Below are 17,529 nucleotides of genomic sequence, written 5' to 3'. Positions count from 1 at the left end.
TTGCATTGAATATGTTTCAACTTCAAGGGCCTACCAGTATAGAATAATGCATTTTTCAATTTATTCTTGGTTAGACTTGACCTGTTTTAAACTGCTGTTCGTGTGTGTGTGTGTGTGTGTGTTTGAAAAAATACTGTACATGCTGCTGTACAGATTGTATGTAATCAAAATGCCTACCAACAGTTTATAAACAATACTTTATCACTCAATTGAAGTCATGCAAGTTGGCAACATGTACTCACACATCTAAGTCAAATTCTGTGTGTGTGTGTGAGAGAGAGAGAGAGAGAGAGAGAGAGATATTTTATACACACATACATCTTAAAATAATATGCTTCTTGTCTAGATATGTTTAGAGAAAAAGATGATAGCCTGAGCTATAAGACTATATACATACATGTATATCAAACAGTCCTGATAGCATTAGGATAACCATGATGCTTAAGTTGTTTGAGTTATGTAAAATGTCCCGTTTTCAAGCAGGCTTTTAAATAATAATCCATTGAATTGAGGGATTGATATGCCTATCCTTAACATACCTTATCTTATGCACTTTTATCAGATTTAATGTGCCTATTTCATTGTTGAGCAAGATGGCAAATTTACGGCCCCAGTCCTGCTAAGTGGTGGTTCTCCCTGTACAGAGTCCCACTAACCCTGTGATGATCCCAAAAGTGACTCAAGAGCATGAGTACAAACCTCAGGACATACTGTTAAAAACCAAGGTACAAACCCCAAATTGGTTGAGTTCTAAATTTAGATTTCACCAACCAATTGCACCAAGTGCAAACTCCTGAGACACTTTAATAGCCTTAATGTGGAGTCACAGACAGACCCCTGGGTACTCTGGTCTGTCCTACCTCCACCCAGGTGAGTGAAGCTCAGTGATGCATGGTCCTTTACTCCAAGAATCACAGTAATATTCTGGTTACTCCTAATCTCAAAGGACCAGTCACTTGCTGTAGGTCAATTGCATGTTAGATCTCACATCAAAGACAACGCTTGTAACCAATCCTATAGTAACCTATATGAAGATTTATTAAAGAGGAAAAGGAAACTAGAGCGTTATGTACAAGGTTAAAGCAAGAAACATAGACACACAAATGAGTTATAGCCTAGACTTCAAAGGGTAATATAGGCTTCGGTAATCAGCAAGCTTTGCTGATTTGTCCTTTAGGGCTAACCCAGGATAAACAGCTGGAGATCTCTTGCTTATGTCTAGAAATACCTTGCATACCCAGAGTCGAAGAATCATAGAGATCCTTAGTTCGTTTGGCTTGGAGTTTTTATCCCCCTTGTGCCATGTGCTCTGAGGTACAAACTCAGCTGATGGAAGGAGTCCACTTGCATGACTCATCTTCATGGGGAAGAGGGGAGAAAAGCAATAAGTATATTCAGTCCTTTTGTGGACTGTCTCTCAATCCATATATAGGGAGTTTCCAGTTGTAAAATCCAACCCTAGCCCAGCTGGTATTGCTGGGTCTCCTCTTTTGGAAGGAGCAGCTCTTCACTCTAGAAGAGCAGCTCTTCACCCTAATTAATGTCCCTCTCCTGTATGGCGATTCACAATACAACCTCTCAAATATTACATTACAATATTACAAGGGAAATTAATGCAGGCAGCAGCTCACAAGCATTCAGTAGTCTAAACACTAAACACGTTCTTATCATTCTAATACCTACTTTATCAAATATGAACCCACGAGTGAGCCAGACTGATTCTAGCTATGTAGCTGTCAGTGTCCAACTGAGACATGGGGACCTCTGCATGAACTGGCATCTGGCCAGCTGGCATCACAGACCCAAAAATATTTTGCTGCATTCTGCAATACCGTGCTGTCTCTTTAAAAATGTGGCAGCCTCATAAATCTTACAACATTTTGCCTTATTGGAGCATTGAGATCCTTTCACATAATTATTTCCAAGATTTGGTAGCCCCTTTGCCCTCTTTTCTTCTTTTAAATAAAAGAATAAAGTGTTCTCGAACAGAGAACATAGTAGCACTGTTCAGATATGTTCTTTCATTTTTATAGTCCCAGATATGGGAACTTCCTCGATCTGCATCCTCAGAAATACAAAAGATCAAAAAAGCAGCAGATGAAATACAGCTTTCTGTTAGAATCATAGAATCTCAGGGTTGGAAGGGACCTCAGGAGGTCATCTAGTCCAACCCCCTGCTCAAAGCAGGACCAAACCCAACTAAATCATCCCAGCCAGGGCTTTGTCAAGCCTGACCTTAAAATCCTCTAAGGAAGGAGATTCCACCACCTCCCTAGGTAACCCATTCCAGTGCTTCACCACCCTACTAGTGAAAAAGTTTTTCCTAATGTCCAACCTAAACCTCCCCCTCTGCAACTTGAGACCATTACTCCTTGTTCTGTCATCAGGTACCACTGAGAACAGTCTAGATCCATCCTCTTTGGAACCCCCTTTCAGGTAGTTGAAAGCAGCTATCAAATCCCCCCTCATTCTTCTCTTCTGCAGGCTAAACAATCTCAGTTCCCTCGGCCTCTCCTCATAAGTCATGTGCTCCAGCCCCCTAATCATTTTTGTTGCCCTCCGCTGGACTTTCTCCAATTTATCCACATCCTTCTTGTAGTGTGGGGCCCAAAACTGGACACAGTACTCCAAATGAGGCCTCACCAGTGCTGAATAGAGGGGAATGATCACATCCCTTGATATGCTGGAAATGCCCCTACTTATACAACCCAAAATGCCATTAGCCTTCTTGGCAACAAGGGCACACTGTTGACTCATATTCAGCTTTTCATCCACCGTAACCCCTAGGTCCTTTTCTGCAGAACTGCTGCCCAGCCATTCGGTCCCTAGTCTGTTGTGGGGGACAATGTTCCTGCAAGAAGCTCAGCTTATAAAAGTATTTTGAGACTTTAAGAAAAGGCTTGCAAACAAAACTGTTTGTCAGAATAGTATTTGCCCTCCATGGAAGGGAAAATCCTCTTGATGACTTTTGAAGAATGGCTACTCTCTACATTAAACTAAAATGCACACAGAATTGAAAAGACAGAATACTGCTCACTTAATATGCATTATGAACAACTTGATGGTATACATTCAGCAGTTATGTAGTTACAATTTAACACAACTAAGACAAATTACACGCAACCAACGCAGGTTAGAAAATAGAAAATATTTTCGTGGCCAAGCCTGATTTTGCCCTCATTTACGTGGATGTTGTTCACAAAACACCACTGTTTCCTTTGGTATTTATAGACTCATAGACTTTAAGGTCAGAAGGGACCATTATGATCATCTAGTCTGACCTCCTGCACAATGCAGGCCACAGAATCTCACCCACCCTCTCCTGTAACAAATTCTGATTTACATCAATGTACCTATCAGCAGGTATCCTATGGGCACCCTTATTAGTCACACTGGTCCCACAGGGCACCTGCTTAGAGAAATTACACTGAAGACAATGGCAGTGCTGTGGAAGGAGAGTTTGCAGGACAGGGCCTTCATTTCTATATGTACAGTTATGATATTGTTATGGCTTTCAGAGAAGCAAATGTTGTCGTTAAGGTACAAAATGGTCTTCATAATAACCCCCTATTCTCCCCCCCACACACACACACACACAGATTTCCCAGAAATGTTTCTGTTGGGCTGAGCCTTCCCATGTGTGGTCTCTGTCCTAAGGTGAATGTGTTTTCAAAAGTGTAAGTGAAATCCTTGTAGCAGTTTCTGAGGAAGTGAGAGTCAGAGGGATGTATCTGAGGCACATTGCTAATCAAAGACCAGGGGTGTTGCAGCTTAGGCCTGACCCCTTGTCTCTGGGCAGTGCCCAAAGGCACAGTCTAGCCCAGTGGGAGTATCTGGAGAACGAGGCACATTCCAACTCTTGTAAGGATATCAAAATCTCCTTCCACTCTCAACCTCAGGAGGAGCCACGGGAGTTGTTTGTGCCTCAGATCCTTCCCTCAGAGGCACAAGTCTTTCCTGCTCTCCTCTTTCTTTGAGGGCAAATAAATTACTGCAGTCCTTGAAAGACTGCAGTTTACTTCCCATCTCTCTCACAAACAGCCGGCAAGTAGGATGGGAGTAGCCAAGATTTTGCCCCCTCCCTGCCCCTTTGCTCACAGAAGAGTATCCAGAGAGCAGATTTGCACTCCTCACCAGACCCAGATCCAAGATCTGTATGGGACTTATTAGGCCAAGTAAGAGACTATAAGACTATAACAGGGTTCAAAAAAGAGCTAAATAAATTCATGGAGGATAGGTCCATCAATGGCTAGTCAGTTTGGGCAGGGATGGTGGCCCTAGCCTGTTTGCCAGAAGCTGGGAATGAACGACACGGGATGGATCACTTGGTGATTACCAGTTCTGTTCATTCCCTCTGGGGCTCCTGGCACTGGCCGCTATTGGAAGACAGGATATTGGGCTAGATGGACCTTTGATCTGACCCAGTATGGTCATTCTTATGTTCTTATGAGATGGGGAAAGGGCCTTAGTCCCCCTTACTGCCTTACATGGTTTAGTAAAACAAGGGTATAATCTAGCCCACAAAGAGTGGAATCACAGCCCAGTTGCATTTGCAGCTTTCAAGGAGAACACTCAAAATCTCGCAACATCAAATATTGCTATGAGCTTGAGCTGAGTCTATTAAATAACAAGGCAGTGAGGCTGTTCTTTTCATTTCTGTTTCAGCACCTAAGACAAGCTAAAGTAATTCAAACCATTGTATCTTGTGATAGTGTTTGTCAGCACTTTGGCCTTTTCTTGCTATCCTATTTTGGCAAGCACATTGGAGTTATGACCTAGATGTGTTAATAGTCATTGATACAGATGAGCCATCTAGCACTTGCATTTCTTCCCACCTGGACTATCCTATCTCTTGTATTAGCATACAAGTGGGAGGAAACAGTGTTCTTGATTTTAGATCAGAAAACATTACATGGTTTTCAAATATTTTTGCAGGATTAATTTACATATGTTGCTGCTGAGCCAGGCCTCAATTCTGCAAGCTGTTCTACGTGGGCCCACGGGTCCACTCTCATGGATCAACCTGCAGGATTGGGGTCCAGGTTTGTAGCCAGCACAAGGAGCACTAGTGGAGCTTTGCTAGGTCCCAGTATAAGTTCTGCCTAAGGATGCGTTTTTTCTAATTTTTTTTCCTACCAGCAAGGGGATGTTCTCCAAATGCCTTTTATTTGCTTTTATATCAATTGAGAGGTAGAAGTCTCAGGAATGGAGAAGTAAGAACTCAGGGTTGTATTACTTAACTATTTGGTTAAATAAAAGTTGTTTACAGAAGTCTGTGAAGAGCCCTACATCTTAGCTTGAGCCCAGTGGTTGTATGCTTCAGCCCATTCTGTCTCAGTTCTAAGAGGCCAGTTGATTGGATACTCATCCCTCTAAATCCCATTGCAGCACAAAGAGCAAATAAACCTAGTCCATAAATTCTTGAGATATACATTTTACAGTATGTGTTTGTTTAGTACCCAGCACGATGGCTCCCCGATCTGACTGAGGCTTCTGGGGTTCTGCTGTAATACAAATATTCATCATAATGTTGACTTATCCCATTCCCAAAATAATTCTTTGTGAGAATTCTGCTTGGAACAAAATGACTTGACTTGGTTCATTAGTTATGCAGCTGAAAGGGGAGAAAGGAGATGGTTAAACAAAACAGTTGCTTGAGATGGAAGTTCAGGAATTAACTTCATATAACCTTTGGTATAGTTGGAAACCTAAATTTGTGCTCACTTTTGCTTTTACTCAATTCCAGTTGCTTAGGCTGCTGATTCAGGAAATAGCGTTACTTTTTCAGGGAGTTAGGCAACATTTTTACTAACAAAATGATAATGCTGAGAAATATGTCCTAAAGAGTTAAGAAGGAATCACAATTCAGAATAATTGCATTGCTATAATACAAACGCATAATGGAAACTATAGTCCTGGTAATTCCAAGTTTAGCTAGCAATTTTCTTGATTTTCTACAATGAACAGAATTTTGACTTGAACCCCTGAGGAAATAGACTTCCCCTGGTAAGAGAGAAGTTGATAAGAAATCCATTAAATACCAATGCCAAAATTGGACATACTGTTTGTTTCATTTTAATTTTTTTTAACAGATGGATAATGATACCACTTAGAATTTGTGTTTGAATGCTGATTTGTTGGAAATAAACTTGGTGTACTCATTTGAGTGAAAAATTACACAATAAGGCTTTGATTTGCACAGGTGCTAAGCACCTGCAACTGCTATTGACTTCAGCTGGAGCTCTTGGTACTCAGTGCCTTTGAAAATCAAATTCTTGTTCTTCAATCTTGCCTTCAAGTTCCTGTCTATATTTCTGCTCTCATTCCTTCAAACTCTCTCTCCCAAAACTGAGGCTCTTCCCAAGCACCCCCCCCCAAGCACCTCATTTTTATTATTTGCCCACTCTTGTCTTTTAGTCTTCTTCCATATTGCCCCTTATGCTTGAAAAGCCTTCCTTCTCCTTGTACACCAAGCAATCTCCCCGGATACACTCAAAATCCTCTTTAAAGTGCATTTATTCAACCAGAGAGATGAGACAGGTGAGACAATATCTTTTATTGGACAAGAAGCTGGTAAGAGACAAGCTTTCAAGCTCATACAGACCTTTTCTTCAGGTCCTTTGATGACAACATGTTCAAGTCCTGCATACAAGTGGTACCGGGATTGTCTTCTTGTTTGTATAGCACCTAGCACAATGCATCCCTCATCCTTGATGTTGGTCCTTTATTATAGTACAAACAATATGGTAGTGTTTTATGTTTAATAATTAATGTATTGAGCTATGTCTGTGTAAACGAAGAAAATTCTCTGTTCGAAGGCATTCACAAGCTAGGTGGATAAAACACACAGATCGGAGAGTGGCAAGACAAAGTAACAGTGTCACCATTAGGATTGTTAGAAAATTTTCTAGCAACATCTCTTTTGGTCAGAAAATGCAGTTTTGTCAACAATTTTTTTTCACAGGAAAATTTGGTTTTCAATATTTTTCTACTTTTTGATAAACATTCAGAACAAATCTCATTTTGGTTCTGGTTAAAATTTTGTTTTATTAGTTTGAAACCTGAAAAACTTTGGTTTTCAATTTTCAGTTTAGGCTTTTGGGGGGGATTTATTCCCCTCTTTCTCTCCCTTTGATCTACTGGAAAATATTAAAAAGGAAAAGGAAGAGGGAAAACCTTTTCCACTGGGGAAAAAATAAAAACGGGAGAGAAGAAGTAGGGGGAGAATTAAAAAGCAGCAGTTTTCTCCTTATTCCTACTTTTTGTATTTTTTTTTTTAGTGGAAAAGGTGGAATAAAAGTGAAAGGACTAGGGATTTTCCCCACTTTCTCACACTTATATTAAAACATCTTTACACTTGAAAAGTGTGAAAAAGTGAAATAAATAAAATAAAAAGTGATGGAATGTATTACTTTTCTAACTTGCTAATCTTTTAACAAACTTTTTTCACACTTTTTCAGTCAAATAAAAGGGGGGAGAGAGATTGAGGTCTTCTTTTTACCATTTTCCATCAGCGAAAAAAGGAAGGAAAATGAAACTGTTACTCCCCAGTTTCTCTGGTTTTCTACTCTTTTTCCTCTTTCATTGAAAAGAAGGGGAAAGTATAAAGGGAAAGATAGTGAAGGAAAAAATTCAAAATGTAACAGAAATTAAAAGAAAATGTTGTTTGAAAAATGTCCATAGAAAAATCAGATTTTTTTATTAGAAAATATTTATTTTTTAATGGGGAAATATATATATATATATATATATATATATATATATATATATATATATATTCAACCATCTTTTATAATTATGCAAAATAAAATATAAACAGCACATACATGAAGTTCTACTGTTCAGGTTTTGAGCCATGCATGTTTACTGTATGTATAATAATATGGACTTTTGCTGTCTATATCCAATTTAGACTGTAAATTCCCTTTACACCTATGCAGCACCAAGCATGCTCCAAGTCTCAAACAATGATAATGGATTGTGTAGTATAGATACATGTCCACCAGGATTTTGACAGAGACCACAAACTCATTTCAGGGTCTCTGAACAGTCATCAGACTTTATGTGACTACTGACCTTAACCGCATTCAAATCAAAATGTGTAAAGCTCCATAAACCATTGCTGATCCTCTAAGGCATCCATTCCCCAGAGTATCATTATTTTAATAGGACTTGAAGTTTCAGTTATTTGAATATGTCAGGTGTTGGGAATCTGGAGGATTTGATGATGAATCGCTGCTATAAAGTGTACTTTGTATCTGAATTAGAATAAGTGTCACTTTAGGGACCGGACAAGGCCATCTAGGACAACACTTTTCCCACTGGTTCTGTCTTAGCACCTTCCTTTTCAACATAGCCCCAAGTACCATCCTGAACCAAGCATCCCATGCAAATACTTTTGGTATTACTTAAGAGGGAGGTTTAGGATAATCTATTCACCTATCCTGCCATATCTTTACCCGCTATGTGAAATTATTCTGCGTGGGTTATCCATTTATAACTAGCTAAACTCAAAGCTTAAACCTAGAGCTGGATGAATGATTTTTTGGTTTGGCCAGGAGACCAAAGAATCAGGGAGAATACTGCATTTGGTTCCGAAAATACTTAACATTTGTCAGCAAATTTGCCCAAGATTTGTCAGGTTGTCAGACTCTGAATCAGTCAGAGAGAAGATTTGAATCCACAGCTCCTACCTCCTAAGTAGTGCCTTAATCACCAGGCTATAGAGCCATATAGTAAAAGTGAAACAGCTTCGACAGGAGAGATTGAGAGCAACTCAGTGCAGTCAGTGCCGGGTTTACAGTGGTGCTATGAGACCCTGCCAGCCTGCTGGCTTCCCCCCACCCACCACTTGCTCCTCTCAGCCTGCCCACCGGCTGACCGAGGGCTCCTCTCCACTCCCTTGCCCCATCCGCCGGCTTCCCTCTGCCTCCTGGCTGGACCCCAGTGCACCTCTGGATCCAGGCAGTCTCTGCTTCCCACCCCCTGTGGGGCCCCACCTGTCTCCCTGGAGCTGAGCTGCCTGGGACTGGTGCAGAAGCCTGGCCAATCTCGGCCAGTTGGGGGGCTTGGCTTGACCCCTCCAGGCAAGTGGGTCCTAAAGGAACCTGGCTGGGGCAAGCCCTGGCCTGGCTGATTGTGCCACTTCCGACAGGCCGGAGCAATTTCCTGCCCTGGGACCAGCCCTGGCTGCACTGGTGGCTCAGCCCGGCAGACAGTCGCCTCCCAGCAGGGCCGGGAGGCAGGGCATGGGGGAGTGGGTCTCTGGAGGGCCTGGGGGGTGCTGGGTTGTGAGGGGGCAGGGAAGATCTCTGTGTGTTGGGGCACTAGAGAGTGGGGTTTCTGTGTGGGGTGTTGGGCAGTTATGGTGGGGCTATGGGCAGGGGGGCACTGGGCAGGGGTGGTGGTGTGCAGGGCACTTTGCATTTGTGGCAGGTTCGGGGGGGGCACTGGGCATAGGGAATGGGGGTGTGTGTGTGGCATGGACCCACCTCCGAGGGGAAGGGGCATGCAGGCAGAATAGGGATGGGCAGGCCATTTTGCGTCTGGCAACTGCCAGTTTGTAAATAGTGCACTTGCACTGGGCTAGGTGGAGCGGGGCCACCCCTGTCATGCCATGCCCCTGGCCATCCCCCTTGCTCTGGGGACCAATCTCCCCAGGCCATGCTGAACTGCCCCCATGGTGGCACCAGGCCCACAAAAGGTTAATCTGGCCCTGACTGCAGTATAGTTTATAGCTTCCTGGTTAGTCACTTACCTGGCACTAGGAAATTTGAGTTTAACACTGTGGTCTAGAATGGGGATTCAAACTACACATACACAAATCTTTTCCCAGCTGAAACTATTGGGTCAAATTCACAAAGAGTTTTGAGTCAATTGAAACTGCATTTTTTTTGGCAAATGAACTGTTTATCTGAAACATGTTGCCCATTCAATTCTGAATGCTTTGCAAGTGTGAAATCATGTATCTTTACTGAACATGTCCATAAAGTCACTTCAAAGTTCCTTTTTTTCCAATTCAGAAGGAAGCTTGCTTCATGCCTGTGACTTAAATTCTTGGGAACTTAAATGTGCAATATTTCAGAAATAATTTGTCAAGAGTACAGCTGAGTTACAGAAGACACACGTTTTCTGGGAAGATTTACAAGTCTGTGGTGTACAAACCAAAGACCTAGAAATAATTTGAGGAGGTTCTTAGGGTTCCAGCAATAATGATTCATTAATTCCACTACTATCTGTGCTACCATGAATATTTGTCTTTACCAGAAGATGATAGTTTACTGGCTGCCTTTTAGAGCAGAGAGAGATGCTTGATATTAGAGGGTTATCTGCAGTCAGATGATGATCCAGCCTGCTTTTTTGTTGTCCTGAATGTGTACTGTTTACAATTATTCTGTTTGTAAAGTGCATCATCAGCGCTGTTGAAAATAATTATGACTAAAACATCCTGTCATCTCTGTTAATTTAATTGCATCCTTTTGAAGAAGAATTAATCTAAACTGGTTAAGACATGAGAAGGTGCTGACTAGAGAATGATTTCTAACAGCAATTTTTGAAATGCCAAACCTAATCAACTGGAGTTGGCACTGTCCCTTCAGCACATTTGTAGCCTTCATGTCCTAGAGAAATGAGTTGCCTTGCTTATAAATGGGTTGTCAGACAACTTAATTTTGAATTATTGCCTTTAATTATGCTACTCGATATAATTTGCTATGATAAAATTAGTGCAGCTGGCCTCCGGTTTAGTTTCCACATTTGAATGCACCATACAATGAAGCTGTCTGAAATAAACATTTATTAAAGGAATACACTCTTTACAAGAATTCATTATTCTACATGCCAAATGAAATAGAGACCTTAGTATCAATCTTGTCCCCATTCAATGAATACAGTAAATTCAACATAATCATAGTGTGCCAAGTGGCAAATTATAGCAATGAGATTTGGTATGCTGAGTTTATGTATTTGCAAAATATCTGTTGTGTACATTTTCCCTTAAGGATTCATTATCTTGATTGAGATTGTATTAGAAAAATGCACACAAGTTATCGTGCTTTCAGTTTAGAGTGGCTCCATAAACAATTAACTTAACTGCATGATTCTGTTACTGTAACTGTATGAATTTCGTCACAAACATTTAGCTTCTTGTTACAAAGCTTAAAATCTAATTCTACCATCCTGACGAGAAGTAGCGCTTTACTCTGTATGATCTCAGTGGGATTACTTGCAAGCTAAGGCTTTTATTCTGCAAGCAGCTTTGCACAGAAGGACTCCTGCACCTACACAGAACCCCATTGACTTAAGTAAGTACAGCTTGCAGGCTCCAGGGCCCAAGGTACACCTCAACCTGAGTGAGGGCTGCAAGATCTGACCTTTAATTAATAATGTTATGGGCTGGGTGAAACCTTTCTGTGGTTGAGTTAAAACCTCATTAAGTTTGGTAGCTGTGAACTCACAGTTCAATTAACATAGTTAAAGCATAAGCCAAACCTAACATAAAATGTGTGAACCTGTCCAGAAACATTTGGCTGAGTATTGTTTTGGGGTAGGGATGGGAAAAGAGATCACACAGAAATTAAGGTTGAACAGAAGAACAGATAGAGCCAGAGAGAGACTGAAAGAGTAGCTGACTCTGGAAGAAATCTACAGAGAGGGAGGGCAGAGGGATGCAGGCTGAAAGGAGTGCTCTTGGTGCTATGAGCAAAAGAAGCTGTTTTCTGCTATTTGATTCCTTCTGAATTCAGAGTCACCAGGAGCGGCGCCACGTTTTTGCTGCCCTAGGCAGCAGTGCTCCTCCTCTGAGCATTCGGCAGCGGGGGTCCTTCCGCTCCGTGTCTTTGGGGCACTTCGGCAGCGGGTCCCGGAGAGAGTGAAGGACCCGCCGCTGAATTTCCGCCGAAGACCCAGAGCGGAAGGACCCCCTGCTGCCGAATTTCTGCCGAGGGTGGCAAAATGCCGCCCCTCAAATCCTGCCACCCTAGGCGACTGCCTAGGGTCGCCTAGTGGAAGCGCCGGTCCTGAGAGTCACAGAATTTTGTACATTATTTGTAAACAAACAAAACTGCATCAAAGAAATACCTGACTAGCCTCAGTTTCTACTCCGAACTGGAACATCTACAGGACCCCAGACTTTGACTTGTCATTTGGGTTGAAAAGGGGTAATAATAAATAAATCAAAACAAATGTTAAGAACACCGTCTCTGTTTTAGAGCCTCACACGTCACTTAAGTTTGAGATTTGGATATTAAAGAAACACTGTTTAGTTTAAACCTGAAATTTGGGTTTCTGTTAAAAATTGTGGGGAATTTACTGAATGAAATTTACCACTGAGGAGAGGATCTGTATAAGGCTTGTGCACCACTTAAATCCTACTTAAGCTCTGTTTTGAGGGCTTAGGTGATTCATAGCCCTTACATCTGCATACGAGTCATGTTTCACTGTAATGGGCATGAAAATGCTTCCAGGTTTTGTTTTGTTTTTTTTTGTTTTTTAATTCAGTGGAGACAGTTTTGGCAAGGTTTGAACATTCCCCTCTAGTGTTGGAAACCAACAAACACCATTTTGCTAATGTATGAGATATAGAAAGTGAACCTCACTATGAACCAAACTAAAAATCTCCTTTAATCATCTGAGTGAATGGGAAACATAATGTTTTCCCTTTTTTACCTGAATGGCTAGTCAAAATTCAGAGTCTGGGGATGTTCCAGTTGGGAGTAGAAATTGATTATGGAATCTAGGATGTTCTTTGATGCAATTTTGTTTATTTACAAAGAATTTACAAAGTCCTGATTCTGCAAACTCAGGAGGAACCAAAGGCAAAAGAAACAGTTTCTTACCTGACAGCCCCAAGCCTCTTTAGCCAGCACCAGACCCTAAAGTTTCTCTTTAGCTTCTCCCACGGTCACACTCATGCCATGCTTACAGGCTTCTGCTTGGAATTCTTCTGGTTGTCTGGGCTGGTTCTCTCCTCTCCTTCTCCCAACCCCTTACCCAAAACAATACTCAGGAAAAAACAAAACAAAAAACATTCAACCCACACAGTCCAGAACTCCTGGGTGAGTTCACAAATATCTTTTGCCTTAGGTGAGAGAGTGTGATTAATTTATCTTTACGGTTATGTTAATTGAAGGGTGTGTTCCTATTTCTCAATCTCAGTGAAGTTTTAACTCAACCCATAAAAAGGTTTCACCCATTTTTCCCAGACCTGAAGAAGAGCTCCATGTGGCTCAAAAGCTTGTCTCTCACCCACAGAAGTTGGTCCAATAAAAAGTATCTCACCCACCTTGTGTCTCTGATAACACTGAAGCCAATTAAGGGCTTCCACAGAGACAAGATTCTAAGGGTATATGTACACTGAATTATAAACCTGACTCTTTGAGACCCGGGCTTGTGGAGTCCGTGTTTCCAAGCCTGTGCTTCAGCATCCATGCTGCGTTGTAAACGTGGGCTTACAGATGCCGGACCAGGGTGTGTCAGCCGTGCAAATGTGTCCCCACTGTACTATGCAGACCTTCAGACTGAGTTCTGCAGCTTGACTTCCATCCACAGTGCAAAATGACAGAGCTTGGACCTAAGTCACAGTGGGCCAGTCCACTAGCCAGAGCCATTCCTAGGGTATGGTGAATTGGGGCGACTGACCTGGGCCCTGTGCTTCACGAGGAGCTGGGCGGGGCGGAGAGAGGGACAGGGGCAAGGAGGAGCATCCCTACTAACCTCTTCCTCCCCCGAGTGCCTCCTGCCTGCCAGCAGGCCCCAGTGATCAGCGCCGCCTCTCGCTCCCAGCACCTACTGCTGATCAGCTGTTTCGCGACATCTGGAGGTGCTGGGGGAAAGGAGAGAGGAGCAAGGGTGCAGTGTGCTCGGGGGAGGAGCGGAACTGGGTGGAGAAGAGGTGGGGTGGGGGTGGGAAGAGGTGAGGTGGGGCAGGGGTGGAGCCTTGGGGAAAAGGATGGAGTGAGGGCAGGGCCTGGGCAAAGCTGGGAAAGGAGCATCCCCCAGCAAATAGAAACTCAGCACCTATGTTCTGGGTCCTGCACCCCACTAGGGACGGCTCTGCCACTAGCAAGGTCCTGTGACCCAAGTCCTGAGTTCTCACTGACCCAAGTCAGACTGATTTGTATGTGGACAGAAGAGGGGCTTGGGCTCAAACCTGAGTCAGAGCCCAGGTTCAGTGGGCTGTGTAGAGAGACCCATCTCGAACTGGGAGTCCCAGGGCTTCCTGGCTCTCCTCCTCACAGCAGGAAGCATGGAAGCCCTAGTGTCCCTGATCCCAAGGCAGTCAGCATGGCAGGGCTGCCCCAGAGCCCTGGAAGCATGAGCTTTCCAGCAGCCCACCAGGAAACTAGGCCAGGTTCTCATAGCAGCCATTCTGTCAGCCAGGGTGCCCTTGCAAACTGGACTGTGTTTCCCTGATGTTTTGTTTGAAAACATTTAGGTTTAGATGAATGAGCATTTTCTGATGACAATGCCATTTCCTCAGAAATCTCATAACCAGCTCTAATAGGGAAGTAATTATCTCCATTTTATGGATAGGAACCTGAGGCACAAAGTGACTTGTCTGTTGAAAAGGAAGCCTGTGGTAGAGAAGGGAATTTAACTAGTGTCTCACAGGTACCAGGCTAGTGCTCTAAACATGTGGACTATCCTTCCTCTCAATACACCTTGGACTAATCCAGAATTAGGCCAATTCTTGACAAACAATTTGCTCATTTCTAAATATAATTTTGCTTCAACCCATTGAGAGTCACCCATTTTTATTCACGTTTTACAACCATTTCTGTGAATAAAGTTCCCCTTACAAATGTTCACAGAAAGCAATTAGATGCTGGGATTTGTTCAATCACAACATACAATTGGCTTTGTTTTTAAATGAAATGTATTTTGGATAAAAGCAGAATTAATTTATAAAGGTTAGGTCAATCAAACAGGTAACAAACAGCGGCACATGGTACCAGGTCATCACTCACACCACCCAACGAGTGAATCATGAAGAATTTGTTGCACATAACTGTTTGTGACTGATCCACCAGCTGAAATTTGCTAGGAAAAAAAATCCAAACAGTTGCCAATATGAAACAAAATAATATAATTCACAGTCTTGATGTGAATTTCAACTGATGTACAGAGAAAGAGCTAAAGTAACTCAAAGCCAAATTCTCCCTTGTGTAGAAGGACTGCACAAGGTCTGTGCATTATTTGTCCCACTTAAACCTTCTGCATATGGGTGAATTTCACTCTAAAGTTAACTTAGGGTGTTGTGCTAGTTGACCAGTGATTCTATCTGGTACAACTTGTGTTCATACTTGCAGTGTTTCACCAAAGGACACAGTTCTTTATGGCTAAACATGTATGGAAAGGTAATTGTTCAAGTGTAAAAACTGTCCTTAATTTTTTCTGACAATACTTCACCACTTTCCACCACCCATCCACCCACCCCAAAAAGCACAAGGCTAGAGGAACAGGCAAGGTGTGTCCATGCCATAGAGTTTAGCGGATATAGAGCATGGGTGGGTCCAGTAGTACCAAGGGTAGAGGATCCACTGCTATGTGGAATCTCTTTTCTGGCCTACCTGCAGGAAGCCTGTGTAAGGCCCCATGGGCTGGGCTGGAGGAATCGCCAGATAGCAACTCCTTGGCTGCTCTGTGGCCTGGATGGATTGTTCTCATGCCCTTATGCACTACGCATCTGTTGGTGCACAGTCCAGCTGCTTGGTCAGACACTGACCCCTGCATTTTGTTCCTCAGTGACAATGCATGAGTTATCTATCACTTAACAAGGCTTATCACAGATGTTGAGATGAGGAAGAATATATTCCACAGCACACACCCGCCAGCTGTTTCTAACATCCTCTTTCCCCAGATGTAATTGACTCTGCCTTTTCACCTTCAAAATTGTTGAATTGAGATGTTTGTTTATATAGAGAGATGAGGAACATAAAATGTTTTCTCCATTGATGACTGGGTTTTTTCATTCAGTGGCAGACACTTTAATGTGCCACATCTGCCTAATGACACATCACACCTGAGTTTTGTAACAGGCGGAAAGGACTTAATCCATACAAAAGCAGTTTTAACATACATGCTTTCTCACATCACACCATTATCAAGTTCACTTTTGTATTCCTAAGGGTTTTTTTTTTTAATGACTGAATCCCTCACCCATGCAGACTTTGTTTCAAGTCCTACCTTTGGCTCCCAAGTCTCAGTTGAGTCCATATTAAAAATCATCATAACACAGTGGTGGTCCTGCTCAAGACAGACTCAGACCTTAAACGTTATGGATGTTATGGGTCAGGATTAAGCTGCTGTTGCAGGAAGCTCTTGATGCCTCTATCAACAATGTTTAGCTTGGGCTATTAATTCCTTATTTTCATTAGTACAGAATTCACACCTGATCAAAATAAAAATTAACATCCTTCCCTGTGCAACGTAAAGCGGGAGTCAGTTTCATAGAGTGGTCTATATAATATTTGCCTTATCTAGGGCCCATGATTTATCAGCATTAAGTTTTGGTGTCTGATCCTTTGCATTCTCAGCTCCTATTTAATATTCACTCTTCTCCTGTATATGGTGTGATTGTCTTGGAAATGTTTCCTTCATGATACTCTGGCTCCGACTGAATTGAAGATTCTCAGCACCTCAGAGGGATGCATCCGATATCATAGTGCCCATATCAGCCAGGGGGAGGGTTCAGATACTTCAGCTACTTTGTTGCTCCCTCTCCCTATAGAAGCAAGCATGCTGCCTCCACAATCTAGTCCCTGGTAAACCAGAAATCTCTCAGGACCTAAATTTGGATCCCCCACAGCTACCCTACCAATAAACTATCAGGCAGACCAAAATTGTTTCTTGTCAGCACCATCAAAACATGTTTCTCACTGGATGCGCTTTGCAAATTGTAGTGACAACCTTAGGAATGGAATTGTGTACAGTAGATGTGTATTGAATTTCTCTCTCCTGCTGTTTGGAGAATGTGATAGGCTCTGTAGAGTTGCAGCCTGAACTTTGGACTTTCTCAGGCTCATCAATTTCACATTCATTCAACTCCGGTAGATGATCTGATTGCCTTGGAAACCTTTTTAAAAAATGCTTTAATATTCATGATGCTCGGTCACTTCATGACACGCAGGTTTGCCAGCTGAGCCTCTGTGCTCATCCTGACTCAGAATAACGTCAATGTGTTTTATTTCATTCTGACAAGGATCGTCATACTTCTTTGCCTGCTTGAAATAGAAAACAACATTCTTTCCCATCAAACACTTACAGTAGATCAGAACTAAAATGAAATCTCAGCTGATGAAAGCCTCTTCCTGAAACAAAAAAATATCCAAGGGCAAATGAGAGCTGGAGCCCTTCAGTCATATTTAGTTCCTCAAAAAGGTTTTACTTCTGTTCACTCTTCCTGTATTTTGTGAACTTGTGTGCTTGCAACAGAAGACGATGCACAACTGCAACAGTTGTTTAAACTTTTTAATCATGTGGCAAAGCAGTAAAATATCTGCAATGTATTTCATGAGCAAAGATTCCAAA

The 17,529-nt window shown here is 42.3% G+C and overlaps 1 protein-coding gene across 22 annotated transcripts in view; it reads left to right on the top strand.

Annotated features, from left to right (window-relative positions):
- Window positions 1–17,529, top strand: part of MARCHF1 (membrane associated ring-CH-type finger 1) — a 471,750-nt gene that overhangs the window by 391,127 nt on the left and 63,094 nt on the right. The window lies entirely within an intron of this gene.

This window comes from Mauremys reevesii, linkage group 5 (assembly GCF_016161935.1).
Source record: "Mauremys reevesii isolate NIE-2019 linkage group 5, ASM1616193v1, whole genome shotgun sequence".
Taxonomy (NCBI): domain Eukaryota; kingdom Metazoa; phylum Chordata; order Testudines; family Geoemydidae; genus Mauremys; species Mauremys reevesii.
Note: the sequence above shows the minus strand (reverse complement) of the source record. Positions and strands in the feature narration are given on the sequence as shown.